Below are 27,744 nucleotides of genomic sequence, written 5' to 3'. Positions count from 1 at the left end.
CAGTGGCTAGGACAACAGTCTGACTAACAGTAGTTTACTGACCTCCTAGTCAGGTTCATCAGCCAGTGGCTAGGACAACAGTCTGACTAACAGTAGTTTACTGACCTCCTAGTCAGGTTCATCAGCCAGTGGCTAGGACAACAGTCTGACTAACAGTAGTTTACTGACCTCCTAGTCAGGTTCATCAGCCAGTGGCTAGGACAACAGTCTGACTAACAGTAGTTTACTGACCTCCTAGTCAGGTTCATCAGCCAGTGGCTAGGACAACAGTCTGACTAACAGTAGTTTACTGACCCCCTAGTCAGGTTCATCAGCCAGTGGCTAGGACAACAGTCTGACTAACAGTAGTTTACTGACCTCCTAGTCAGGTTCATCAGCCAGTGGCTAGGACAACAGTCTGACTAACAGTAGTTTACTGACCTCCTAGTCAGGTTCATCAGCCAGTGGCTAGGACAACAGTCTGACTAACAGTAGTTTACTGACCTCCTAGTCAGGTTCATCAGCCAGTGGCTAGGACAACAGTCTGACTAACAGTAGTTTACTGACCTCCTAGTCAGGTTCATCAGCCAGTGGCTAGGACAACAGTCTGACTAACAGTAGTTTACTGACCTCCTAGTCAGGTTCATCAGCCAGTGGCTAGGACAACAGTCTGACTAACAGTAGTTTACTGACCTCCTAGTCAGGTTCATCAGCCAGTGGCTAGGACAACAGTCTGACTAACAGTAGTTTACTGACCTCCTAGTCAGGTTCATCAGCCAGTGGCTAGGACAACAGTCTGACTAACAGTAGTTTACTGACCTCCTAGTCAGGTTCATCAGCCAGTGGCTAGGACAACAGTCTGACTAACAGTAGTTTACTGACCTCCTAGTCAGGTTCATCAGCCAGTGGGTAGGACAACAGTCTGACTAACAGTAGTTTACTGACCTCCTAGTCAGGTTCATCAGCCAGTGGCTAGGACAACAGTCTGACTAACAGTAGTTTACTGACCTCCTAGTCAGGTTCATCAGCCAGTGGCTAGGACAACAGTCTGACTAACAGTAGTTTACTGACCTCCTAGTCAGGTTCATCAGCCAGTGGCTAGGACAACAGTCTGACTAACAGTAGTTTACTGACCTCCTAGTCAGGTTCATCAGCCAGTGGCTAGGACAACAGTCTGACTAACAGTAGTTTACTGACCTCCTAGTCAGGTTCATCAGCCAGTGGCTAGGACAACAGTCTGACTAACAGTAGTTTACTGACCTCCCTAGTCAGGTTCATCAGCCAGTGGCTAGGACAACAGTCTGACTAACAGTAGTTTACTGACCTCCTAGTCAGGTTCATCAGCCAGTGGCTAGGACAACAGTCTGACTAACAGTAGTTTACTGACCTCCCTAGTCAGGTTCATCAGCCAGTGGCTAGGACAACAGTCTGACTAACAGTAGTTTACTGACCTCCTAGTCAGGTTCATCAGCCAGTGGCTAGGACAACAGTCTGACTAACAGTAGTTTACTGACCTCCTAGTCAGGTTCATCAGCCAGTGGCTAGGACAACAGTCTGACTAACAGTAGTTTACTGACCTCCTAGTCAGGTTCATCAGCCAGTGGCTAGGACAACAGTCTGACTAACAGTAGTTTACTGACCTCCTAGTCAGGTTCATCAGCCAGTGGCTAGGACAACAGTCTGACTAACAGTAGTTTACTGACCTCCTAGTCAGGTTCATCAGCCAGTGGCTAGGACAACAGTCTGACTAACAGTAGTTTACTGACCTCCTAGTCAGGTTCATCAGCCAGTGGCTAGGACAACAGTCTGACTAACAGTAGTTTACTGACCTCCTAGTCAGGTTCATCAGCCAGTGGCTAGGACAACAGTCTGACTAACAGTAGTTTACTGACCTCCTAGTCAGGTTCATCAGCCAGTGGGTAGGACAACAGTCTGACTAACAGTAGTTTACTGACCTCCCTAGTCAGGTTCATCAGCCAGTGGCTAGGACAACAGTCTGACTAACAGTAGTTTACTGACCTCCTAGTCAGGTTCATCAGCCAGTGGCTAGGACAACAGTCTGACTAACAGTAGTTTACTGACCTCCTAGTCAGGTTCATCAGCCAGTGGCTAGGACAACAGTCTGACTAACAGTAGTTTACTGACCTCCTAGTCAGGTTCATCAGCCAGTGGCTAGGACAACAGTCTGACTAACAGTAGTTTACTGACCCCCTAGTCAGGTTCATCAGCCAGTGGCTAGGACAACAGTCTGACTAACAGTAGTTTACTGACCTCCCTAGTCAGGTTCATCAGCCAGTGGCTAGGACAACAGTCTGACTAACAGTAGTTTACTGACCCCCTAGTCAGGTTCATCAGCCAGTGGGCTAGGACAACAGTCTGACTAACAGTAGTTTACTGACCTCCTAGTCAGGTTCATCAGCCAGTGGCTAGGACAACAGTCTGACTAACAGTAGTTTACTGACCTCCTAGTCAGGTTCATCAGCCAGTGGCTAGGACAACAGTCTGACTAACAGTAGTTTACTGACCTCCTAGTCAGGTTCATCAGCCAGTGGGCTAGGACAACAGTCTGACTAACAGTAGTTTACTGACCTCCTAGTCAGGTTCATCAGCCAGTGGCTAGGACAACAGTCTGACTAACAGTAGTTTACTGACCTCCTAGTCAGGTTCATCAGCCAGTGGCTAGGACAACAGTCTGACTAACAGTAGTTTACTGACCTCCTAGTCAGGTTCATCAGCCAGTGGCTAGGACAACAGTCTGACTAACAGTAGTTTACTGACCTCCTAGTCAGGTTCATCAGCCAGTGGCTAGGACAACAGTCTGACTAACAGTAGTTTACTGACCTCCTAGTCAGGTTCATCAGCCAGTGGCTAGGACAACAGTCTGACTAACAGTAGTTTACTGACCTCCTAGTCAGGTTCATCAGCCAGTGGCTAGGACAACAGTCTGACTAACAGTAGTTTACTGACCCCCTAGTCAGGTTCATCAGCCAGTGGCTAGGACAACAGTCTGACTAACAGTAGTTTACTGACCTCCTAGTCAGGTTCATCAGCCAGTGGCTAGGACAACAGTCTGACTAACAGTAGTTTACTGACCTCCTAGTCAGGTTCATCAGCCAGTGGCTAGGACAACAGTCTGACTAACAGTAGTTTACTGACCTCCTAGTCAGGTTCATCAGCCAGTGGCTAGGACAACAGTCTGACTAACAGTAGTTTACTGACCTCCTAGTCAGGTTCATCAGCCAGTGGCTAGGACAACAGTCTGACTAACAGTAGTTTACTGACCTCCTAGTCAGGTTCATCAGCCAGTGGCTAGGACAACAGTCTGACTAACAGTAGTTTACTGACCTCCTAGTCAGGTTCATCAGCCAGTGGCTAGGACAACAGTCTGACTAACAGTAGTTTACTGACCTCCTAGTCAGGTTCATCAGCCAGTGGCTAGGACAACAGTCTGACTAACAGTAGTTTACTGACCTCCTAGTCAGGTTCATCAGCCAGTGGCTAGGACAACAGTCTGACTAACAGTAGTTTACTGACCTCCCTAGTCAGGTTCATCAGCCAGTGGCTAGGACAACAGTCTGACTAACAGTAGTTTACTGACCTCCTAGTCAGGTTCATCAGCCAGTGGCTAGGACAACAGTCTGACTAACAGTAGTTTACTGACCTCCTAGTCAGGTTCATCAGCCAGTGGCTAGGACAACAGTCTGACTAACAGTAGTTTACTGACCTCCTAGTCAGGTTCATCAGCCAGTGGCTAGGACAACAGTCTGACTAACAGTAGTTTACTGACCTCCCTAGTCAGGTTCATCAGCCAGTGGCTAGGACAACAGTCTGACTAACAGTAGTTTACTGACCTCCTAGTCAGGTTCATCAGCCAGTGGCTAGGACAACAGTCTGACTAACAGTAGTTTACTGACCTCCTAGTCAGGTTCATCAGCCAGTGGCTAGGACAACAGTCTGACTAACAGTAGTTTACTGACCTCCTAGTCAGGTTCATCAGCCAGTGGCTAGGACAACAGTCTGACTAACAGTAGTTTACTGACCTCCTAGTCAGGTTCATCAGCCAGTGGCTAGGACAACAGTCTGACTAACAGTAGTTTACTGACCTCCTAGTCAGGTTCATCAGCCAGTGGCTAGGACAACAGTCTGACTAACAGTAGTTTACTGACCTCCTAGTCAGGTTCATCAGCCAGTGGCTAGGACAACAGTCTGACTAACAGTAGTTTACTGACCTCCTAGTCAGGTTCATCAGCCAGTGGCTAGGACAACAGTCTGACTAACAGTAGTTTACTGACCTCCTAGTCAGGTTCATCAGCCAGTGGCTAGGACAACAGTCTGACTAACAGTAGTTTACTGACCTCCTAGTCAGGTTCATCAGCCAGTGGCTAGGACAACAGTCTGACTAACAGTAGTTTACTGACCTCCTAGTCAGGTTCATCAGCCAGTGGGTAGGACAACAGTCTGACTAACAGTAGTTTACTGACCCCCTAGTCAGGTTCATCAGCCAGTGGCTAGGACAACAGTCTGACTAACAGTAGTTTACTGACCTCCTAGTCAGGTTCATCAGCCAGTGGCTAGGACAACAGTCTGACTAACAGTAGTTTACTGACCTCCCTAGTCAGGTTCATCAGCCAGTGGCTAGGACAACAGTCTGACTAACAGTAGTTTACTGACCTCCTAGTCAGGTTCATCAGCCAGTGGTAGGACAACAGTCTGACTAACAGTAGTTTACTGACCTCCTAGTCAGGTTCATCAGCCAGTGGCTAGGACAACAGTCTGACTAACAGTAGTTTACTGACCTCCTAGTCAGGTTCATCAGCCAGTGGGTAGGACAACAGTCTGACTAACAGTAGTTTACTGACCTCCTAGTCAGGTTCATCAGCCAGTGGCTAGGACAACAGTCTGACTAACAGTAGTTTACTGACCCTCCCTAGTCAGGTTCATCAGCCAGTGGCTAGGACAACAGTCTGACTAACAGTAGTTTACTGACCTCCTAGTCAGGTTCATCAGCCAGTGGCTAGGACAACAGTCTGACTAACAGTAGTTTACTGACCCCCTAGTCAGGTTCATCAGCCAGTGGCTAGGACAACAGTCTGACTAACAGTAGTTTACTGACCTCCTAGTCAGGTTCATCAGCCAGTGGCTAGGACAACAGTCTGACTAACAGTAGTTTACTGACCTCCTAGTCAGGTTCATCAGCCAGTGGCTAGGACAACAGTCTGACTAACAGTAGTTTACTGACCTCCTAGTCAGGTTCATCAGCCAGTGGGCTAGGACAACAGTCTGACTAACAGTAGTTTACTGACCTCCTAGTCAGGTTCATCAGCCAGTGGCTAGGACAACAGTCTGACTAACAGTAGTTTACTGACCTCCTAGTCAGGTTCATCAGCCAGTGGCTAGGACAACAGTCTGACTAACAGTAGTTTACTGACCTCCTAGTCAGGTTCATCAGCCAGTGGCTAGGACAACAGTCTGACTAACAGTAGTTTACTGACCTCCTAGTCAGGTTCATCAGCCAGTGGCTAGGACAACAGTCTGACTAACAGTAGTTTACTGACCTCCTAGTCAGGTTCATCAGCCAGTGGCTAGGACAACAGTCTGACTAACAGTAGTTTACTGACCTCCTAGTCAGGTTCATCAGCCAGTGGCTAGGACAACAGTCTGACTAACAGTAGTTTACTGACCTCCTAGTCAGGTTCATCAGCCAGTGGCTAGGACAACAGTCTGACTAACAGTAGTTTACTGACCTCCTAGTCAGGTTCATCAGCCAGTGGCTAGGACAACAGTCTGACTAACAGTAGTTTACTGACCTCCTAGTCAGGTTCATCAGCCAGTGGCTAGGACAACAGTCTGACTAACAGTAGTTTACTGACCTCCTAGTCAGGTTCATCAGCCAGTGGGCTAGGACAACAGTCTGACTAACAGTAGTTTACTGACCTCCTAGTCAGGTTCATCAGCCAGTGGGTAGGACAACAGTCTGACTAACAGTAGTTTACTGACCTCCCTAGTCAGGTTCATCAGCCAGTGGCTAGGACAACAGTCTGACTAACAGTAGTTTACTGACCTCCTAGTCAGGTTCATCAGCCAGTGGCTAGGACAACAGTCTGACTAACAGTAGTTTACTGACCTCCTAGTCAGGTTCATCAGCCAGTGGCTAGGACAACAGTCTGACTAACAGTAGTTTACTGACCTCCTAGTCAGGTTCATCAGCCAGTGGGTAGGACAACAGTCTGACTAACAGTAGTTTACTGACCTCCTAGTCAGGTTCATCAGCCAGTGGGTAGGACAACAGTCTGACTAACAGTAGTTTACTGACCTCCTAGTCAGGTTCATCAGCCAGTGGCTAGGACAACAGTCTGACTAACAGTAGTTTACTGACCTCCTAGTCAGGTTCATCAGCCAGTGGCTAGGACAACAGTCTGACTAACAGTAGTTTACTGACCTCCTAGTCAGGTTCATCAGCCAGTGGCTAGGACAACAGTCTGACTAACAGTAGTTTACTGACCTCCTAGTCAGGTTCATCAGCCAGTGGCTAGGACAACAGTCTGACTAACAGTAGTTTACTGACCTCCTAGTCAGGTTCATCAGCCAGTGGCTAGGACAACAGTCTGACTAACAGTAGTTTACTGACCTCCTAGTCAGGTTCATCAGCCAGTGGCTAGGACAACAGTCTGACTAACAGTAGTTTACTGACCTCCTAGTCAGGTTCATCAGCCAGTGGCTAGGACAACAGTCTGACTAACAGTAGTTTACTGACCTCCTAGTCAGGTTCATCAGCCAGTGGCTAGGACAACAGTCTGACTAACAGTAGTTTACTGACCTCCTAGTCAGGTTCATCAGCCAGTGGCTAGGACAACAGTCTGACTAACAGTAGTTTACTGACCTCCTAGTCAGGTTCATCAGCCAGTGGCTAGGACAACAGTCTGACTAACAGTAGTTTACTGACCTCCTAGTCAGGTTCATCAGCCAGTGGCTAGGACAACAGTCTGACTAACAGTAGTTTACTGACCTCCTAGTCAGGTTCATCAGCCAGTGGGCTAGGACAACAGTCTGACTAACAGTAGTTTACTGACCTCCTAGTCAGGTTCATCAGCCAGTGGCTAGGACAACAGTCTGACTAACAGTAGTTTACTGACCTCCTAGTCAGGTTCATCAGCCAGTGGCTAGGACAACAGTCTGACTAACAGTAGTTTACTGACCTCCTAGTCAGGTTCATCAGCCAGTGGCTAGGACAACAGTCTGACTAACAGTAGTTTACTGACCTCCTAGTCAGGTTCATCAGCCAGTGGCTAGGACAACAGTCTGACTAACAGTAGTTTACTGACCTCCTAGTCAGGTTCATCAGCCAGTGGCTAGGACAACAGTCTGACTAACAGTAGTTTACTGACCCCCTAGTCAGGTTCATCAGCCAGTGGCTAGGACAACAGTCTGACTAACAGTAGTTTACTGACCTCCTAGTCAGGTTCATCAGCCAGTGGCTAGGACAACAGTCTGACTAACAGTAGTTTACTGACCTCCTAGTCAGGTTCATCAGCCAGTGGCTAGGACAACAGTCTGACTAACAGTAGTTTACTGACCTCCTAGTCAGGTTCATCAGCCAGTGGCTAGGACAACAGTCTGACTAACAGTAGTTTACTGACCTCCTAGTCAGGTTCATCAGCCAGTGGCTAGGACAACAGTCTGACTAACAGTAGTTTACTGACCTCCTAGTCAGGTTCATCAGCCAGTGGGTAGGACAACAGTCTGACTAACAGTAGTTTACTGACCTCCTAGTCAGGTTCATCAGCCAGTGGCTAGGACAACAGTCTGACTAACAGTAGTTTACTGACCTCCTAGTCAGGTTCATCAGCCAGTGGCTAGGACAACAGTCTGACTAACAGTAGTTTACTGACCTCCTAGTCAGGTTCATCAGCCAGTGGCTAGGACAACAGTCTGACTAACAGTAGTTTACTGACCTCCTAGTCAGGTTCATCAGCCAGTGGCTAGGACAACAGTCTGACTAACAGTAGTTTACTGACCTCCTAGTCAGGTTCATCAGCCAGTGGCTAGGACAACAGTCTGACTAACAGTAGTTTACTGACCTCCTAGTCAGGTTCATCAGCCAGTGGCTAGGACAACAGTCTGACTAACAGTAGTTTACTGACCTCCTAGTCAGGTTCATCAGCCAGTGGGTAGGACAACAGTCTGACTAACAGTAGTTTACTGACCTCCTAGTCAGGTTCATCAGCCAGTGGCTAGGACAACAGTCTGACTAACAGTAGTTTACTGACCTCCTAGTCAGGTTCATCAGCCAGTGGCTAGGACAACAGTCTGACTAACAGTAGTTTACTGACCTCCTAGTCAGGTTCATCAGCCAGTGGCTAGGACAACAGTCTGACTAACAGTAGTTTACTGACCCCCTAGTCAGGTTCATCAGCCAGTGGGCTAGGACAACAGTCTGACTAACAGTAGTTTACTGACCTCCTAGTCAGGTTCATCAGCCAGTGGGTAGGACAACAGTCTGACTAACAGTAGTTTACTGACCCCCTAGTCAGGTTCATCAGCCAGTGGCTAGGACAACAGTCTGACTAACAGTAGTTTACTGACCTCCTAGTCAGGTTCATCAGCCAGTGGCTAGGACAACAGTCTGACTAACAGTAGTTTACTGACCTCCTAGTCAGGTTCATCAGCCAGTGGCTAGGACAACAGTCTGACTAACAGTAGTTTACTGACCTCCTAGTCAGGTTCATCAGCCAGTGGCTAGGACAACAGTCTGACTAACAGTAGTTTACTGACCTCCTAGTCAGGTTCATCAGCCAGTGGCTAGGACAACAGTCTGACTAACAGTAGTTTACTGACCTCCCTAGTCAGGTTCATCAGCCAGTGGCTAGGACAACAGTCTGACTAACAGTAGTTTACTGACCTCCTAGTCAGGTTCATCAGCCAGTGGCTAGGACAACAGTCTGACTAACAGTAGTTTACTGACCTCCTAGTCAGGTTCATCAGCCAGTGGCTAGGACAACAGTCTGACTAACAGTAGTTTACTGACCTCCTAGTCAGGTTCATCAGCCAGTGGCTAGGACAACAGTCTGACTAACAGTAGTTTACTGACCTCCTAGTCAGGTTCATCAGCCAGTGGCTAGGACAACAGTCTGACTAACAGTAGTTTACTGACCTCCTAGTCAGGTTCATCAGCCAGTGGGTAGGACAACAGTCTGACTAACAGTAGTTTACTGACCTCCTAGTCAGGTTCATCAGCCAGTGGCTAGGACAACAGTCTGACTAACAGTAGTTTACTGACCTCCTAGTCAGGTTCATCAGCCAGTGGCTAGGACAACAGTCTGACTAACAGTAGTTTACTGACCTCCTAGTCAGGTTCATCAGCCAGTGGCTAGGACAACAGTCTGACTAACAGTAGTTTACTGACCTCCTAGTCAGGTTCATCAGCCAGTGGCTAGGACAACAGTCTGACTAACAGTAGTTTACTGACCTCCTAGTCAGGTTCATCAGCCAGTGGCTAGGACAACAGTCTGACTAACAGTAGTTTACTGACCTCCTAGTCAGGTTCATCAGCCAGTGGCTAGGACAACAGTCTGACTAACAGTAGTTTACTGACCTCCTAGTCAGGTTCATCAGCCAGTGGGCTAGGACAACAGTCTGACTAACAGTAGTTTACTGACCTCCTAGTCAGGTTCATCAGCCAGTGGCTAGGACAACAGTCTGACTAACAGTAGTTTACTGACCTCCTAGTCAGGTTCATCAGCCAGTGGCTAGGACAACAGTCTGACTAACAGTAGTTTACTGACCTCCTAGTCAGGTTCATCAGCCAGTGGCTAGGACAACAGTCTGACTAACAGTAGTTTACTGACCTCCTAGTCAGGTTCATCAGCCAGTGGCTAGGACAACAGTCTGACTAACAGTAGTTTACTGACCTCCTAGTCAGGTTCATCAGCCAGTGGCTAGGACAACAGTCTGACTAACAGTAGTTTACTGACCTCCTAGTCAGGTTCATCAGCCAGTGGCTAGGACAACAGTCTGACTAACAGTAGTTTACTGACCTCCTAGTCAGGTTCATCAGCCAGTGGCTAGGACAACAGTCTGACTAACAGTAGTTTACTGACCTCCTAGTCAGGTTCATCAGCCAGTGGCTAGGACAACAGTCTGACTAACAGTAGTTTACTGACCTCCTAGTCAGGTTCATCAGCCAGTGGCTAGGACAACAGTCTGACTAACAGTAGTTTACTGACCTCCTAGTCAGGTTCATCAGCCAGTGGCTAGGACAACAGTCTGACTAACAGTAGTTTACTGACCTCCTAGTCAGGTTCATCAGCCAGTGGCTAGGACAACAGTCTGACTAACAGTAGTTTACTGACCTCCTAGTCAGGTTCATCAGCCAGTGGCTAGGACAACAGTCTGACTAACAGTAGTTTACTGACCTCCTAGTCAGGTTCATCAGCCAGTGGCTAGGACAACAGTCTGACTAACAGTAGTTTACTGACCTCCTAGTCAGGTTCATCAGCCAGTGGCTAGGACAACAGTCTGACTAACAGTAGTTTACTGACCTCCTAGTCAGGTTCATCAGCCAGTGGCTAGGACAACAGTCTGACTAACAGTAGTTTACTGACCTCCTAGTCAGGTTCATCAGCCAGTGGCTAGGACAACAGTCTGACTAACAGTAGTTTACTGACCTCCTAGTCAGGTTCATCAGCCAGTGGCTAGGACAACAGTCTGACTAACAGTAGTTTACTGACCTCCTAGTCAGGTTCATCAGCCAGTGGCTAGGACAACAGTCTGACTAACAGTAGTTTACTGACCTCCTAGTCAGGTTCATCAGCCAGTGGCTAGGACAACAGTCTGACTAACAGTAGTTTACTGACCTCCTAGTCAGGTTCATCAGCCAGTGGGTAGGACAACAGTCTGACTAACAGTAGTTTACTGACCTCCTAGTCAGGTTCATCAGCCAGTGGCTAGGACAACAGTCTGACTAACAGTAGTTTACTGACCTCCTAGTCAGGTTCATCAGCCAGTGGCTAGGACAACAGTCTGACTAACAGTAGTTTACTGACCTCCCTAGTCAGGTTCATCAGCCAGTGGCTAGGACAACAGTCTGACTAACAGTAGTTTACTGACCTCCTAGTCAGGTTCATCAGCCAGTGGCTAGGACAACAGTCTGACTAACAGTAGTTTACTGACCCCCTAGTCAGGTTCATCAGCCAGTGGCTAGGACAACAGTCTGACTAACAGTAGTTTACTGACCTCCTAGTCAGGTTCATCAGCCAGTGGCTAGGACAACAGTCTGACTAACAGTAGTTTACTGACCTCCTAGTCAGGTTCATCAGCCAGTGGGTAGGACAACAGTCTGACTAACAGTAGTTTACTGACCTCCTAGTCAGGTTCATCAGCCAGTGGCTAGGACAACAGTCTGACTAACAGTAGTTTACTGACCTCCCTAGTCAGGTTCATCAGCCAGTGGCTAGGACAACAGTCTGACTAACAGTAGTTTACTGACCTCCTAGTCAGGTTCATCAGCCAGTGGCTAGGACAACAGTCTGACTAACAGTAGTTTACTGACCCTCCTAGTCAGGTTCATCAGCCAGTGGCTAGGACAACAGTCTGACTAACAGTAGTTTACTGACCTCCTAGTCAGGTTCATCAGCCAGTGGGCTAGGACAACAGTCTGACTAACAGTAGTTTACTGACCTCCTAGTCAGGTTCATCAGCCAGTGGCTAGGACAACAGTCTGACTAACAGTAGTTTACTGACCCCCTAGTCAGGTTCATCAGCCAGTGGCTAGGACAACAGTCTGACTAACAGTAGTTTACTGACCTCCTAGTCAGGTTCATCAGCCAGTGGGTAGGACAACAGTCTGACTAACAGTAGTTTACTGACCCCCTAGTCAGGTTCATCAGCCAGTGGCTAGGACAACAGTCTGACTAACAGTAGTTTACTGACCTCCTAGTCAGGTTCATCAGCCAGTGGCTAGGACAACAGTCTGACTAACAGTAGTTTACTGACCTCCTAGTCAGGTTCATCAGCCAGTGGCTAGGACAACAGTCTGACTAACAGTAGTTTACTGACCTCCTAGTCAGGTTCATCAGCCAGTGGCTAGGACAACAGTCTGACTAACAGTAGTTTACTGACCTCCTAGTCAGGTTCATCAGCCAGTGGCTAGGACAACAGTCTGACTAACAGTAGTTTACTGACCTCCTAGTCAGGTTCATCAGCCAGTGGCTAGGACAACAGTCTGACTAACAGTAGTTTACTGACCTCCTAGTCAGGTTCATCAGCCAGTGGCTAGGACAACAGTCTGACTAACAGTAGTTTACTGACCTCCTAGTCAGGTTCATCAGCCAGTGGCTAGGACAACAGTCTGACTAACAGTAGTTTACTGACCTCCTAGTCAGGTTCATCAGCCAGTGGCTAGGACAACAGTCTGACTAACAGTAGTTTACTGACCTCCTAGTCAGGTTCATCAGCCAGTGGCTAGGACAACAGTCTGACTAACAGTAGTTTACTGACCTCCTAGTCAGGTTCATCAGCCAGTGGCTAGGACAACAGTCTGACTAACAGTAGTTTACTGACCTCCTAGTCAGGTTCATCAGCCAGTGGCTAGGACAACAGTCTGACTAACAGTAGTTTACTGACCCCCTAGTCAGGTTCATCAGCCAGTGGGTAGGACAACAGTCTGACTAACAGTAGTTTACTGACCTCCTAGTCAGGTTCATCAGCCAGTGGTAGGACAACAGTCTGACTAACAGTAGTTTACTGACCTCCTAGTCAGGTTCATCAGCCAGTGGCTAGGACAACAGTCTGACTAACAGTAGTTTACTGACCTCCTAGTCAGGTTCATCAGCCAGTGGCTAGGACAACAGTCTGACTAACAGTAGTTTACTGACCTCCCTAGTCAGGTTCATCAGCCAGTGGCTAGGACAACAGTCTGACTAACAGTAGTTTACTGACCTCCTAGTCAGGTTCATCAGCCAGTGGCTAGGACAACAGTCTGACTAACAGTAGTTTACTGACCTCCTAGTCAGGTTCATCAGCCAGTGGCTAGGACAACAGTCTGACTAACAGTAGTTTACTGACCTCCTAGTCAGGTTCATCAGCCAGTGGCTAGGACAACAGTCTGACTAACAGTAGTTTACTGACCTCCTAGTCAGGTTCATCAGCCAGTGGCTAGGACAACAGTCTGACTAACAGTAGTTTACTGACCTCCTAGTCAGGTTCATCAGCCAGTGGCTAGGACAACAGTCTGACTAACAGTAGTTTACTGACCTCCTAGTCAGGTTCATCAGCCAGTGGCTAGGACAACAGTCTGACTAACAGTAGTTTACTGACCTCCCTAGTCAGGTTCATCAGCCAGTGGCTAGGACAACAGTCTGACTAACAGTAGTTTACTGACCTCCTAGTCAGGTTCATCAGCCAGTGGCTAGGACAACAGTCTGACTAACAGTAGTTTACTGACCTCCTAGTCAGGTTCATCAGCCAGTGGCTAGGACAACAGTCTGACTAACAGTAGTTTACTGACCTCCTAGTCAGGTTCATCAGCCAGTGGCTAGGACAACAGTCTGACTAACAGTAGTTTACTGACCTCCTAGTCAGGTTCATCAGCCAGTGGCTAGGACAACAGTCTGACTAACAGTAGTTTACTGACCTCCTAGTCAGGTTCATCAGCCAGTGGCTAGGACAACAGTCTGACTAACAGTAGTTTACTGACCTCCTAGTCAGGTTCATCAGCCAGTGGCTAGGACAACAGTCTGACTAACAGTAGTTTACTGACCTCCTAGTCAGGTTCATCAGCCAGTGGCTAGGACAACAGTCTGACTAACAGTAGTTTACTGACCTCCTAGTCAGGTTCATCAGCCAGTGGCTAGGACAACAGTCTGACTAACAGTAGTTTACTGACCTCCTAGTCAGGTTCATCAGCCAGTGGCTAGGACAACAGTCTGACTAACAGTAGTTTACTGACCTCCCTAGTCAGGTTCATCAGCCAGTGGCTAGGACAACAGTCTGACTAACAGTAGTTTACTGACCTCCTAGTCAGGTTCATCAGCCAGTGGGTAGGACAACAGTCTGACTAACAGTAGTTTACTGACCCTCCTAGTCAGGTTCATCAGCCAGTGGCTAGGACAACAGTCTGACTAACAGTAGTTTACTGACCTCCTAGTCAGGTTCATCAGCCAGTGGGTAGGACAACAGTCTGACTAACAGTAGTTTACTGACCCCCTAGTCAGGTTCATCAGCCAGTGGCTAGGACAACAGTCTGACTAACAGTAGTTTACTGACCTCCTAGTCAGGTTCATCAGCCAGTGGCTAGGACAACAGTCTGACTAACAGTAGTTTACTGACCTCCTAGTCAGGTTCATCAGCCAGTGGGCTAGGACAACAGTCTGACTAACAGTAGTTTACTGACCTCCTAGTCAGGTTCATCAGCCAGTGGCTAGGACAACAGTCTGACTAACAGTAGTTTACTGACCTCCTAGTCAGGTTCATCAGCCAGTGGCTAGGACAACAGTCTGACTAACAGTAGTTTACTGACCTCCTAGTCAGGTTCATCAGCCAGTGGGTAGGACAACAGTCTGACTAACAGTAGTTTACTGACCTCCTAGTCAGGTTCATCAGCCAGTGGCTAGGACAACAGTCTGACTAACAGTAGTTTACTGACCTCCTAGTCAGGTTCATCAGCCAGTGGCTAGGACAACAGTCTGACTAACAGTAGTTTACTGACCTCCTAGTCAGGTTCATCAGCCAGTGGCTAGGACAACAGTCTGACTAACAGTAGTTTACTGACCCTCCCTAGTCAGGTTCATCAGCCAGTGGCTAGGACAACAGTCTGACTAACAGTAGTTTACTGACCTCCTAGTCAGGTTCATCAGCCAGTGGGCTAGGACAACAGTCTGACTAACAGTAGTTTACTGACCTCCCTAGTCAGGTTCATCAGCCAGTGGCTAGGACAACAGTCTGACTAACAGTAGTTTACTGACCTCCTAGTCAGGTTCATCAGCCAGTGGCTAGGACAACAGTCTGACTAACAGTAGTTTACTGACCTCCTAGTCAGGTTCATCAGCCAGTGGCTAGGACAACAGTCTGACTAACAGTAGTTTACTGACCCTCCTAGTCAGGTTCATCAGCCAGTGGCTAGGACAACAGTCTGACTAACAGTAGTTTACTGACCTCCTAGTCAGGTTCATCAGCCAGTGGGTAGGACAACAGTCTGACTAACAGTAGTTTACTGACCCTCCCTAGTCAGGTTCATCAGCCAGTGGCTAGGACAACAGTCTGACTAACAGTAGTTTACTGACCTCCTAGTCAGGTTCATCAGCCAGTGGCTAGGACAACAGTCTGACTAACAGTAGTTTACTGACCTCCTAGTCAGGTTCATCAGCCAGTGGCTAGGACAACAGTCTGACTAACAGTAGTTTACTGACCTCCTAGTCAGGTTCATCAGCCAGTGGCTAGGACAACAGTCTGACTAACAGTAGTTTACTGACCTCCCTAGTCAGGTTCATCAGCCAGTGGCTAGGACAACAGTCTGACTAACAGTAGTTTACTGACCTCCTAGTCAGGTTCATCAGCCAGTGGCTAGGACAACAGTCTGACTAACAGTAGTTTACTGACCTCCTAGTCAGGTTCATCAGCCAGTGGCTAGGACAACAGTCTGACTAACAGTAGTTTACTGACCTCCTAGTCAGGTTCATCAGCCAGTGGCTAGGACAACAGTCTGACTAACAGTAGTTTACTGACCTCCTAGTCAGGTTCATCAGCCAGTGGGTAGGACAACAGTCTGACTAACAGTAGTTTACTGACCTCCTAGTCAGGTTCATCAGCCAGTGGCTAGGACAACAGTCTGACTAACAGTAGTTTACTGACCTCCTAGTCAGGTTCATCAGCCAGTGGCTAGGACAACAGTCTGACTAACAGTAGTTTACTGACCTCCTAGTCAGGTTCATCAGCCAGTGGCTAGGACAACAGTCTGACTAACAGTAGTTTACTGACCTCCTAGTCAGGTTCATCAGCCAGTGGCTAGGACAACAGTCTGACTAACAGTAGTTTACTGACCTCCTAGTCAGGTTCATCAGCCAGTGGGCTAGGACAACAGTCTGACTAACAGTAGTTTACTGACCTCCTAGTCAGGTTCATCAGCCAGTGGGTAGGACAACAGTCTGACTAACAGTAGTTTACTGACCTCCTAGTCAGGTTCATCAGCCAGTGGCTAGGACAACAGTCTGACTAACAGTAGTTTACTGACCTCCTAGTCAGGTTCATCAGCCAGTGGCTAGGACAACAGTCTGACTAACAGTAGTTTACTGACCTCCTAGTCAGGTTCATCAGCCAGTGGGTAGGACAACAGTCTGACTAACAGTAGTTTACTGACCTCCTAGTCAGGTTCATCAGCCAGTGGCTAGGACAACAGTCTGACTAACAGTAGTTTACTGACCTCCTAGTCAGGTTCATCAGCCAGTGGCTAGGACAACAGTCTGACTAACAGTAGTTTACTGACCTCCTAGTCAGGTTCATCAGCCAGTGGCTAGGACAACAGTCTGACTAACAGTAGTTTACTGACCTCCTAGTCAGGTTCATCAGCCAGTGGCTAGGACAACAGTCTGACTAACAGTAGTTTACTGACCTCCTAGTCAGGTTCATCAGCCAGTGGCTAGGACAACAGTCTGACTAACAGTAGTTTACTGACCTCCTAGTCAGGTTCATCAGCCAGTGGCTAGGACAACAGTCTGACTAACAGTAGTTTACTGACCTCCTAGTCAGGTTCATCAGCCAGTGGCTAGGACAACAGTCTGACTAACAGTAGTTTACTGACCTCCTAGTCAGGTTCATCAGCCAGTGGCTAGGACAACAGTCTGACTAACAGTAGTTTACTGACCTCCTAGTCAGGTTCATCAGCCAGTGGCTAGGACAACAGTCTGACTAACAGTAGTTTACTGACCTCCTAGTCAGGTTCATCAGCCAGTGGCTAGGACAACAGTCTGACTAACAGTAGTTTACTGACCTCCTAGTCAGGTTCATCAGCCAGTGGCTAGGACAACAGTCTGACTAACAGTAGTTTACTGACCTCCTAGTCAGGTTCATCAGCCAGTGGCTAGGACAACAGTCTGACTAACAGTAGTTTACTGACCTCCTAGTCAGGTTCATCAGCCAGTGGCTAGGACAACAGTCTGACTAACAGTAGTTTACTGACCTCCTAGTCAGGTTCATCAGCCAGTGGCTAGGACAACAGTCTGACTAACAGTAGTTTACTGACCTCCTAGTCAGGTTCATCAGCCAGTGGCTAGGACAACAGTCTGACTAACAGTAGTTTACTGACCTCCTAGTCAGGTTCATCAGCCAGTGGCTAGGACAACAGTCTGACTAACAGTAGTTTACTGACCCCTAGTCAGGTTCATCAGCCAGTGGCTAGGACAACAGTCTGACTAACAGTAGTTTACTGACCTCCTAGTCAGGTTCATCAGCCAGTGGCTAGGACAACAGTCTGACTAACAGTAGTTTACTGACCTCCCTAGTCAGGTTCATCAGCCAGTGGCTAGGACAACAGTCTGACTAACAGTAGTTTACTGACCTCCTAGTCAGGTTCATCAGCCAGTGGCTAGGACAACAGTCTGACTAACAGTAGTTTACTGACCTCCTAGTCAGGTTCATCAGCCAGTGGCTAGGACAACAGTCTGACTAACAGTAGTTTACTGACCTCCTAGTCAGGTTCATCAGCCAGTGGCTAGGACAACAGTCTGACTAACAGTAGTTTACTGACCTCCTAGTCAGGTTCATCAGCCAGTGGCTAGGACAACAGTCTGACTAACAGTAGTTTACTGACCTCCTAGTCAGGTTCATCAGCCAGTGGCTAGGACAACAGTCTGACTAACAGTAGTTTACTGACCTCCTAGTCAGGTTCATCAGCCAGTGGCTAGGACAACAGTCTGACTAACAGTAGTTTACTGACCTCCTAGTCAGGTTCATCAGCCAGTGGCTAGGACAACAGTCTGACTAACAGTAGTTTACTGACCTCCTAGTCAGGTTCATCAGCCAGTGGCTAGGACAACAGTCTGACTAACAGCAGTTTACTGACCTCCTAGTCAGGTTCATCAGCCAGTGGCCAGGACAACAGTCTGACTAACAGTAGTTTACTGACCTCCTAGTCAGGTTCATCAGCCAGTGGCTAGGACAACAGTCTGACTAACAGTAGTTTACTGACCTCCTAGTCAGGTTCATCAGCCAGTGGCTAGGACAACAGTCTGACTAACAGTAGTTTACTGACCTCCTAGTCAGGTTCATCAGCCAGTGGGTAGGACAACAGTCTGACTAACAGTAGTTTACTGACCTCCTAGTCAGGTTCATCAGCCAGTGGCTAGGACAACAGTCTGACTAACAGTAGTTTACTGACCTCCTAGTCAGGTTCATCAGCCAGTGGCTAGGACAACAGTCTGACTAACAGTAGTTTACTGACCTCCTAGTCAGGTTCATCAGCCAGTGGCTAGGACAACAGTCTGACTAACAGTAGTTTACTGACCTCCTAGTCAGGTTCATCAGCCAGTGGCTAGGACAACAGTCTGACTAACAGTAGTTTACTGACCTCCTAGTCAGGTTCATCAGCCAGTGGCTAGGACAACAGTCTGACTAACAGTAGTTTACTGACCTCCTAGTCAGGTTCATCAGCCAGTGGCTAGGACAACAGTCTGACTAACAGTAGTTTACTGACCTCCTAGTCAGGTTCATCAGCCAGTGGCTAGGACAACAGTCTGACTAACAGTAGTTTACTGACCTCCTAGTCAGGTTCATCAGCCAGTGGCTAGGACAACAGTCTGACTAACAGTAGTTTACTGACCTCCTAGTCAGGTTCATCAGCCAGTGGCTAGGACAACAGTCTGACTAACAGTAGTTTACTGACCTCCTAGTCAGGTTCATCAGCCAGTGGCTAGGACAACAGTCTGACTAACAGTAGTTTACTGACCTCCTAGTCAGGTTCATCAGCCAGTGGCTAGGACAACAGTCTGACTAACAGTAGTTTACTGACCCCCTAGTCAGGTTCATCAGCCAGTGGCTAGGACAACAGTCTGACTAACAGTAGTTTACTGACCTCCTAGTCAGGTTCATCAGCCAGTGGCTAGGACAACAGTCTGACTAACAGTAGTTTACTGACCTCCTAGTCAGGTTCATCAGCCAGTGGCTAGGACAACAGTCTGACTAACAGTAGTTTACTGACCTCCTAGTCAGGTTCATCAGCCAGTGGCTAGGACAACAGTCTGACTAACAGTAGTTTACTGACCTCCTAGTCAGGTTCATCAGCCAGTGGCTAGGACAACAGTCTGACTAACAGTAGTTTACTGACCTCCTAGTCAGGTTCATCAGCCAGTGGCTAGGACAACAGTCTGACTAACAGTAGTTTACTGACCTCCTAGTCAGGTTCATCAGCCAGTGGCTAGGACAACAGTCTGACTAACAGTAGTTTACTGACCTCCTAGTCAGGTTCATCAGCCAGTGGCTAGGACAACAGTCTGACTAACAGTAGTTTACTGACCTCCTAGTCAGGTTCATCAGCCAGTGGCTAGGACAACAGTCTGACTAACAGTAGTTTACTGACCTCCTAGTCAGGTTCATCAGCCAGTGGCTAGGACAACAGTCTGACTAACAGTAGTTTACTGACCTCCTAGTCAGGTTCATCAGCCAGTGGCTAGGACAACAGTCTGACTAACAGTAGTTTACTGACCCCCTAGTCAGGTTCATCAGCCAGTGGCTAGGACAACAGTCTGACTAACAGTAGTTTACTGACCTCCTAGTCAGGTTCATCAGCCAGTGGCTAGGACAACAGTCTGACTAACAGTAGTTTACTGACCTCCCTAGTCAGGTTCATCAGCCAGTGGCTAGGACAACAGTCTGACTAACAGTAGTTTACTGACCTCCTAGTCAGGTTCATCAGCCAGTGGCTAGGACAACAGTCTGACTAACAGTAGTTTACTGACCTCCTAGTCAGGTTCATCAGCCAGTGGCTAGGACAACAGTCTGACTAACAGTAGTTTACTGACCTCCTAGTCAGGTTCATCAGCCAGTGGCTAGGACAACAGTCTGACTAACAGTAGTTTACTGACCTCCTAGTCAGGTTCATCAGCCAGTGGCTAGGACAACAGTCTGACTAACAGTAGTTTACTGACCTCCTAGTCAGGTTCATCAGCCAGTGGCTAGGACAACAGTCTGACTAACAGTAGTTTACTGACCTCCTAGTCAGGTTCATCAGCCAGTGGCTAGGACAACAGTCTGACTAACAGTAGTTTACTGACCTCCTAGTCAGGTTCATCAGCCAGTGGCTAGGACAACAGTCTGACTAACAGTAGTTTACTGACCTCCTAGTCAGGTTCATCAGCCAGTGGCTAGGACAACAGTCTGACTAACAGTAGTTTACTGACCTCCTAGTCAGGTTCATCAGCCAGTGGCTAGGACAACAGTCTGACTAACAGTAGTTTACTGACCTCCTAGTCAGGTTCATCAGCCAGTGGCTAGGACAACAGTCTGACTAACAGTAGTTTACTGACCTCCTAGTCAGGTTCATCAGCCAGTGGCTAGGACAACAGTCTGACTAACAGTAGTTTACTGACCTCCTAGTCAGGTTCATCAGCCAGTGGCTAGGACAACAGTCTGACTAACAGTAGTTTACTGACCTCCTAGTCAGGTTCATCAGCCAGTGGCTAGGACAACAGTCTGACTAACAGTAGTTTACTGACCTCCTAGTCAGGTTCATCAGCCAGTGGCTAGGACAACAGTCTGACTAACAGTAGTTTACTGACCTCCCTAGTCAGGTTCATCAGCCAGTGGCTAGGACAACAGTCTGACTAACAGTAGTTTACTGACCTCCTAGTCAGGTTCATCAGCCAGTGGCTAGGACAACAGTCTGACTAACAGTAGTTTACTGACCTCCTAGTCAGGTTCATCAGCCAGTGGCTAGGACAACAGTCTGACTAACAGTAGTTTACTGACCTCCTAGTCAGGTTCATCAGCCAGTGGCTAGGACAACAGTCTGACTAACAGTAGTTTACTGACCTCCTAGTCAGGTTCATCAGCCAGTGGCTAGGACAACAGTCTGACTAACAGTAGTTTACTGACCTCCTAGTCAGGTTCATCAGCCAGTGGCTAGGACAACAGTCTGACTAACAGTAGTTTACTGACCTCCTAGTCAGGTTCATCAGCCAGTGGCTAGGACAACAGTCTGACTAACAGTAGTTTACTGACCTCCTAGTCAGGTTCATCAGCCAGTGGCTAGGACAACAGTCTGACTAACAGTAGTTTACTGACCTCCTAGTCAGGTTCATCAGCCAGTGGCTAGGACAACAGTCTGACTAACAGTAGTTTACTGACCTCCTAGTCAGGTTCATCAGCCAGTGGCTAGGACAACAGTCTGACTAACAGTAGTTTACTGACCTCCTAGTCAGGTTCATCAGCCAGTGGCTAGGACAACAGTCTGACTAACAGTAGTTTACTGACCTCCTAGTCAGGTTCATCAGCCAGTGGCTAGGACAACAGTCTGACTAACAGTAGTTTACTGACCTCCTAGTCAGGTTCATCAGCCAGTGGCTAGGACAACAGTCTGACTAACAGTAGTTTACTGACCTCCTAGTCAGGTTCATCAGCCAGTGGCTAGGACAACAGTCTGACTAACAGTAGTTTACTGACCTCCTAGTCAGGTTCATCAGCCAGTGGCTAGGACAACAGTCTGACTAACAGTAGTTTACTGACCTCCTAGTCAGGTTCATCAGCCAGTGGCTAGGACAACAGTCTGACTAACAGTAGTTTACTGACCTCCTAGTCAGGTTCATCAGCCAGTGGCTAGGACAACAGTCTGACTAACAGTAGTTTACTGACCTCCCTAGTCAGGTTCATCAGCCAGTGGCTAGGACAACAGTCTGACTAACAGCAGTTTACTGACCTCCTAGTCAGGTTCATCAGCCAGTGGCTAGGACAACAGTCTGACTAACAGTAGTTTACTGACCTCCTAGTCAGGTTCATCAGCCAGTGGCTAGGACAACAGTCTGACTAACAGTAGTTTACTGACCTCCTAGTCAGGTTAATCAGCCAGTGGCTAGGACAACAGTCTGACTAACAGTAGTTTACTGACCTCCTAGTCAGGTTCATCAGCCAGTGGCTAGGACAACAGTCTGACTAACAGTAGTTTACTGACCTCCTAGTCAGGTTCATCAGCCAGTGGCTAGGACAACAGTCTGACTAACAGTAGTTTACTGACCCCCTAGTCAGGTTCATCAGCCAGTGGTAGGACAACAGTCTGACTAACAGTAGTTTACTGACCTCCTAGTCAGGTTCATCAGCCAGTGGCTAGGACAACAGTCTGACTAACAGTAGTTTACTGACCTCCCTAGTCAGGTTCATCAGCCAGTGGGTAGGACAACAGTCTGACTAACAGTAGTTTACTGACCTCCTAGTCAGGTTCATCAGCCAGTAGCTAGGACAACAGTCTGACTAACAGTAGTTTACTGACCTCCTAGTCAGGTTCATCAGCCAGTGGCCAGGACAACAGTCTGACTAACAGTAGTTTACTGACCTCCTAGTCATTTTCATCAGCCAGTGGCTAGGACAACAGTCTGACTAACAGTAGTTTACTGACCTCCTAGTCAGGTTCATCAGCCAGTGGCTAGGACAACAGTCTGACTAACAGTAGTTTACTGACCTCCTAGTCAGGTTCATCAGCCAGTGGCCAGGACAACAGTCTGACTAACAGTAGTTTACTGACCCCCTAGTCAGGTCCATCAGCCAGTGGGTAGGACAACAGTCTGACTAACAGTAGTTTACTGACCTCCTAGTCAGGTTCATCAGCCAGTGGCTAGCACAACAGTCTGACTAACAGTAGTTTACTGACCTCCTAGTCAGGTTCATCAGCCAGTGGCTAGGACAACAGTCTGACTGACAGTAGTTTACTGACCTCCTAGTCAGGTTCATCAGCCAGTGGCTAGGACAACAGTCTGACTGACAGTAGTTTACTGACCTCCTAGTCAGGTTCATCAGCCAGTGGCTAGGACAACAGTCTGACTAACAGTAGTTTACTGACCTCCTAGTCAGGTTCATCAGCCAGTGGCTAGGACAACAGTTTGACTAACAGTAGTTTACTGACCTCCTAGTCAGGTTCATCAGCCAGTGGCCAGGACAACAGTCTGACTAACAGTAGTTTACTGACCTCCTAGTCAGGTTCATCAGCCAGTGGCTAGGACAACAGTCTGACTAACAGTAGTTCACTGACCTCCTAGTCAGGTTCATCAGCCAGTGGGTAGGACAACAGTCTGACTAACAGTAGTTTACTGACCCCCTAGTCAAGTTCATCAGCCAGTGGCTCGGACAACAGTCTGACTGAGACAGTAGTTTACCCAGGCTAGAGAAATGAACCCCTAAAGATCAAATGTACTGAAAACAAAAGACGAAATAATGAGCTGAAAGTTTGATACATTAATATTATGGAAACAACAAGGTTGAGCTGAAACATTTGACTGACATGAACACCTTCAGATATTTACATCAATAGATTGTTATTCTTTTAATCGTAGCTTTGATCAGTCAGAGAGGAAAAACAGAACTTGAGGATGAAGTCATTAATGATTGACATCTCTAATTACCATGGTGAGGCCCATGTACTTCCTGTCTCCACCTCTGGGAGATCTACTGGAATAAGTGGGAATGAAAAAAATGAAACAATGTTTTAGTTCAACTGTATTCTCTATACCAATTAAAGTAGTCTCTGAAGGTGAATATCTCTATACTGATTACAGTAGTCTCTGAAGGTGAATATCTCAATACTGATTACAGTCTCTGAAGCTGAAGATCTCTATACTAATTACAGTAGTCTCTTAAGGTGAAAATCTCTATGCTGATTACAATCTGAAGCTGAAGAGCTCTAAACTGATTACAGTAGTCTCTGAAGGTAAAAATCTCTATACTGATTACAGTCTCAGAAGCTGAAGATCTCTATACAGATTACAGTAGTCTCTGAAGGTGAAAATCTCTATACTGATTACAGTAGTCTCTGAAGGTAAAAGTCTCTATACTGATTACAGTCTCTGAAGCTGAAGATCTCTACACTGATAACATTAGTCTCTGAAGGTGAAAATCTCTATACTGATTACAGTAGTCTCTGAAGGTGGAAATCTCTATGCTGATTACAGTAGTCTCTGAAGCTGAAGATCTCTATATTGATTACAGTCGTTTCTGAAGCTGAAGATCTCTATGCTGGTTACAGTAGTCTCTGAAGGTGGAAATCTCTATGCTGATTACAGTACTCTCTGAAGCTGAAGATCTCTATATTGATTACAGTCATTTCTGAAGCTGAAGATCTCTATGCTGATTACAGCAGTCTCTGAAGCTGAAGATCTCTATGCTGATTACAGTCTCTGAAGCTGAAGCTCTCTATACTGATTACAGTAGTCTCTGAAGGTTGAAATCTCTATGCTGATTACAGTCTATGAAGCTGAATATCCCTATACTGATTACAGTAGTCTCTGAAGGTGGAAATCTCTATGCTGATTACAGTAGTCTCTGAAGCTGAAGATCTCTATATTGATTACAGTTGTTTCTGAAGCTGAATATCTCTATGCTGATTACAGTAGTCTCTGAAGCTGAAGATCTCTATGCCGATTACAGTAGTCTCTGAAGGCGAATATCTCTATGCTGATTACAGTCTCTGAAGCTGAAGATTTCTATACTGATTACAGTCTGAAGCTAAAGCGCTCTATGCTGATTACAGTAGTCTCTGAAGCTGAAGCTCTCTATACTGATTACAGTAGTCTCTGAAGGTTGAAATCTCTATGCTGATTTCAGTAATCTCTGAAGCTGACGATCTAATAATAATAAATAATATGCCATTTAGCAGACGCTTTTATCCAAAGCGACTTAAAGTCATGCGTGCATAAATTTTTGTGTATGGGTGGTCCCGGGGATCGAACCCACTACCTTGGCGTTACAAGCCCCGTGCTCTACCAGCTGAGCTACAGAGGTTCACAGTCGTTTCTGAAGCTGAAGATCTCTATGCTGATTACAGTAGTCTCTGAAGCTGAAGATCTCAATGCTGATTACAGTAGTCTCTGAAGGCGAATATCTCTATGCTGATTACAGTAGTCTCTGAAGCTGAATATCTTTATACTGATTACAGTAGTCTCTGAAGCTGAAGATCTCTATGCTGATTACAGTAGTCTCTGAAGCTGAATATATCTATGCTGATTACAGTTGTCTCTGAAGCTGAATATCTCTATGCTGATTACATTAGTCTATGAACCTGCAGATCTCTATGCTGATTACAGTAGTCTCTGAAGCTGAATATCTCTATACTGATTACAGTAGTCTCTGAAGGTGAATATCTCTATGCTGATTACAGTAGTCTCTGAAGCTGAAAATCTCTATGCTGATTACAGTAGTCGCTGAAGCTGAAGATCTCTATGCTGATTACAGTAGTGATTACAGTAGTCTCTGAAGCTGAATTTCTGTACTGATTACAGTAGTCTCTGGAGCTGAATATCTCTATACTGATTACAGTAGTCTATGAAGCTGAATATCTCTATACTGATACTGTAGTCTCTGAAGCAGAATATCTTTATACTGATTACAGTAGTCTCTGAGGCTTAATATCTCTATGCTGATTATGGTAGTCTCTGAAGCTGAATATCTCTCTGCTGATTACAGTAGTCTCTGAAGCTGAATATCTCTATGCTGATTACAGTAGTCTCTGAAGCTGAATATCTCTATGCTGATTACAGTAGTCTCTGAAGCTGAATATCTCTATGCTGATTATGGTAGTCTCTGAAGCTGAGTATCTCTATGCTGATTACAGTAGTCTCTGAAGCTGAATATCTCTATGCTGATTACAGTAGTCTCTGAAGCTGAATATCTCTATACTGATTACAGTAGTCTCTGAAGCTGAATATCTCTATACTGATTACAGTAGTCTCTGAAGGCGAATATCTCTATGCTGATTACAGTAGTCTCTGAAGCTGAATATCTCAATGCTGATTACAGTAGTCTCTGAAGCTGAATATCTCTATACTGATTACAATAGTCTCTGAAGCTGAATATCTTTAATAAGAGAATGATAGTCTCTTAAAATATGTAAGTACACCTCATAGATTCACATGACAGGGAGGTTGGTGTGTATTGGGAAGACACCTCTAACAGACACATGTACCGTACAGTACAGTAAGAATGCAACCACGCCTGCTGTAGATTCTGCATCACAGCCACTATCTACCGCATGGTGATCTTCTGCTGTGGCAGGAGGGAGGGGAAGCAACCAGTGATGCTAGTTTACCTTTTACTGCAGTGGTCTGAATCAGGGTCACATAGAGTGTTTCTTGGTAGTCTTAAACACATCTACTTTGAAACAAAAGTATACTCCTCACACACATGGTTATGGGCTTTAAAAAAAGAAGACACCTGTACCATGTCAGATATAGAGTTGACATTTATTCAATTTTGAGTTTGCATCCCAATATTACACTTTATATACATCACAGAATACTGAAATATAACAGTTTCAGGTTGTTAATGTTGTTCTGGAGTCTAACAGTTTCAGGTTGTTAATGTTGTTCTGGAGTCAAACAGTTCCAGGTTGTTAATGTTGTTTGGGTAGTCTAACAGTTTCAGGTTGTTAATGTTGTTCTGGAGTCAAACAGTTTCAGGTTGTTCAGGTTGTTGGATCCGTGGCTGGATCTCCTGCAGTGTGAGAGCAGGGCATCTCCAAGAGCTCAGCCAGAACATAACCAGTGACCTAGAAAAGGCCTGCTGAACTGATGCTTGCATGGGGTTAGGGTTACGTACTACCTGGGATATAAGGACCATCAGCATGGAAGGTTAGGGTTAGGTACTACCTGGGATGTAAGGAACATCAGCATGGAAGGTTAGGGTTAGGTACTATATGGGATGTAAGGACCATCAGCATGGAAGGTTAGGGTTAGGTACTACCTGGGATGTAAGGACCATCAGCATGGAAGGTTAGGGTTAGGTACTACCTGGGATGTAAGGACCTTCAGCATGGAAGGTTAGGGTTAGGTACCACCTGGGATGTAAGGACCATCAGCATGGAAGGTTAGGGTTAGGCACTACCTGGGATGTAAGGGCCATCAGCATGGAAGGTTAGGGTTAGGTACTACCTAGAATGTAAGAACCATCAGCATGGAAGGTTAGGGTTAGGTACTACCTGGGATGTAAGGACCATCAGCATGGAAGGTTAGGGTTAGGTACCACCTGGGATGTAAGGACCATCAGCATGGAAGGTTAGGGTTAGGTACTACCTGGGATGTAAGGACCAACAGCATGGAAGGTTAGGGTTAGGCACTACCTGGGATGTAAGGACCTTCAGCATGGAAGGTTAGGGTTAGGTACCACCTGGGATGTAAGGACCATCAGCATGGAAGATAAGGGTTAGGCACTACCTGGGATGTAAGGACCATCAGCATGGAAGGTTAGGGTTAGGTACTACCTGGGATGTAAGGACCAACAGCATGGAAGGTTAGGGTTAGGCACTACCTGGGATGTAAGAACCATCAGCATGGAAGGTTAGGGTTAGGTACTACCTGGGATGTAAGGACCATCAGCATGGAAGGTTAGGGTTAGGTACCACCTGGGATGTAAGGACCATCAGCATGGAAGGTTAGGGTTAGGTACTACCTGGGATGTAAGGACCAACAGCATGGAAGGTTAGGGTTAGGCACTACCTGGGATGTAAGGACAAACAGAATGGAAGGTTAGGGTTAGGTACTACCTGGGATGTAAGGAACATCAGCATGGAAGGTTAGGGTTAGGTAC

The sequence above is a fragment of the Coregonus clupeaformis genome, chromosome 17 (genome assembly GCF_020615455.1).
Source record: "Coregonus clupeaformis isolate EN_2021a chromosome 17, ASM2061545v1, whole genome shotgun sequence".
NCBI lineage: Eukaryota > Metazoa > Chordata > Actinopteri > Salmoniformes > Salmonidae > Coregonus > Coregonus clupeaformis.
The sequence above is the reverse complement of the archived record's forward strand: the minus strand, read 5'-3'. Positions refer to the sequence as shown.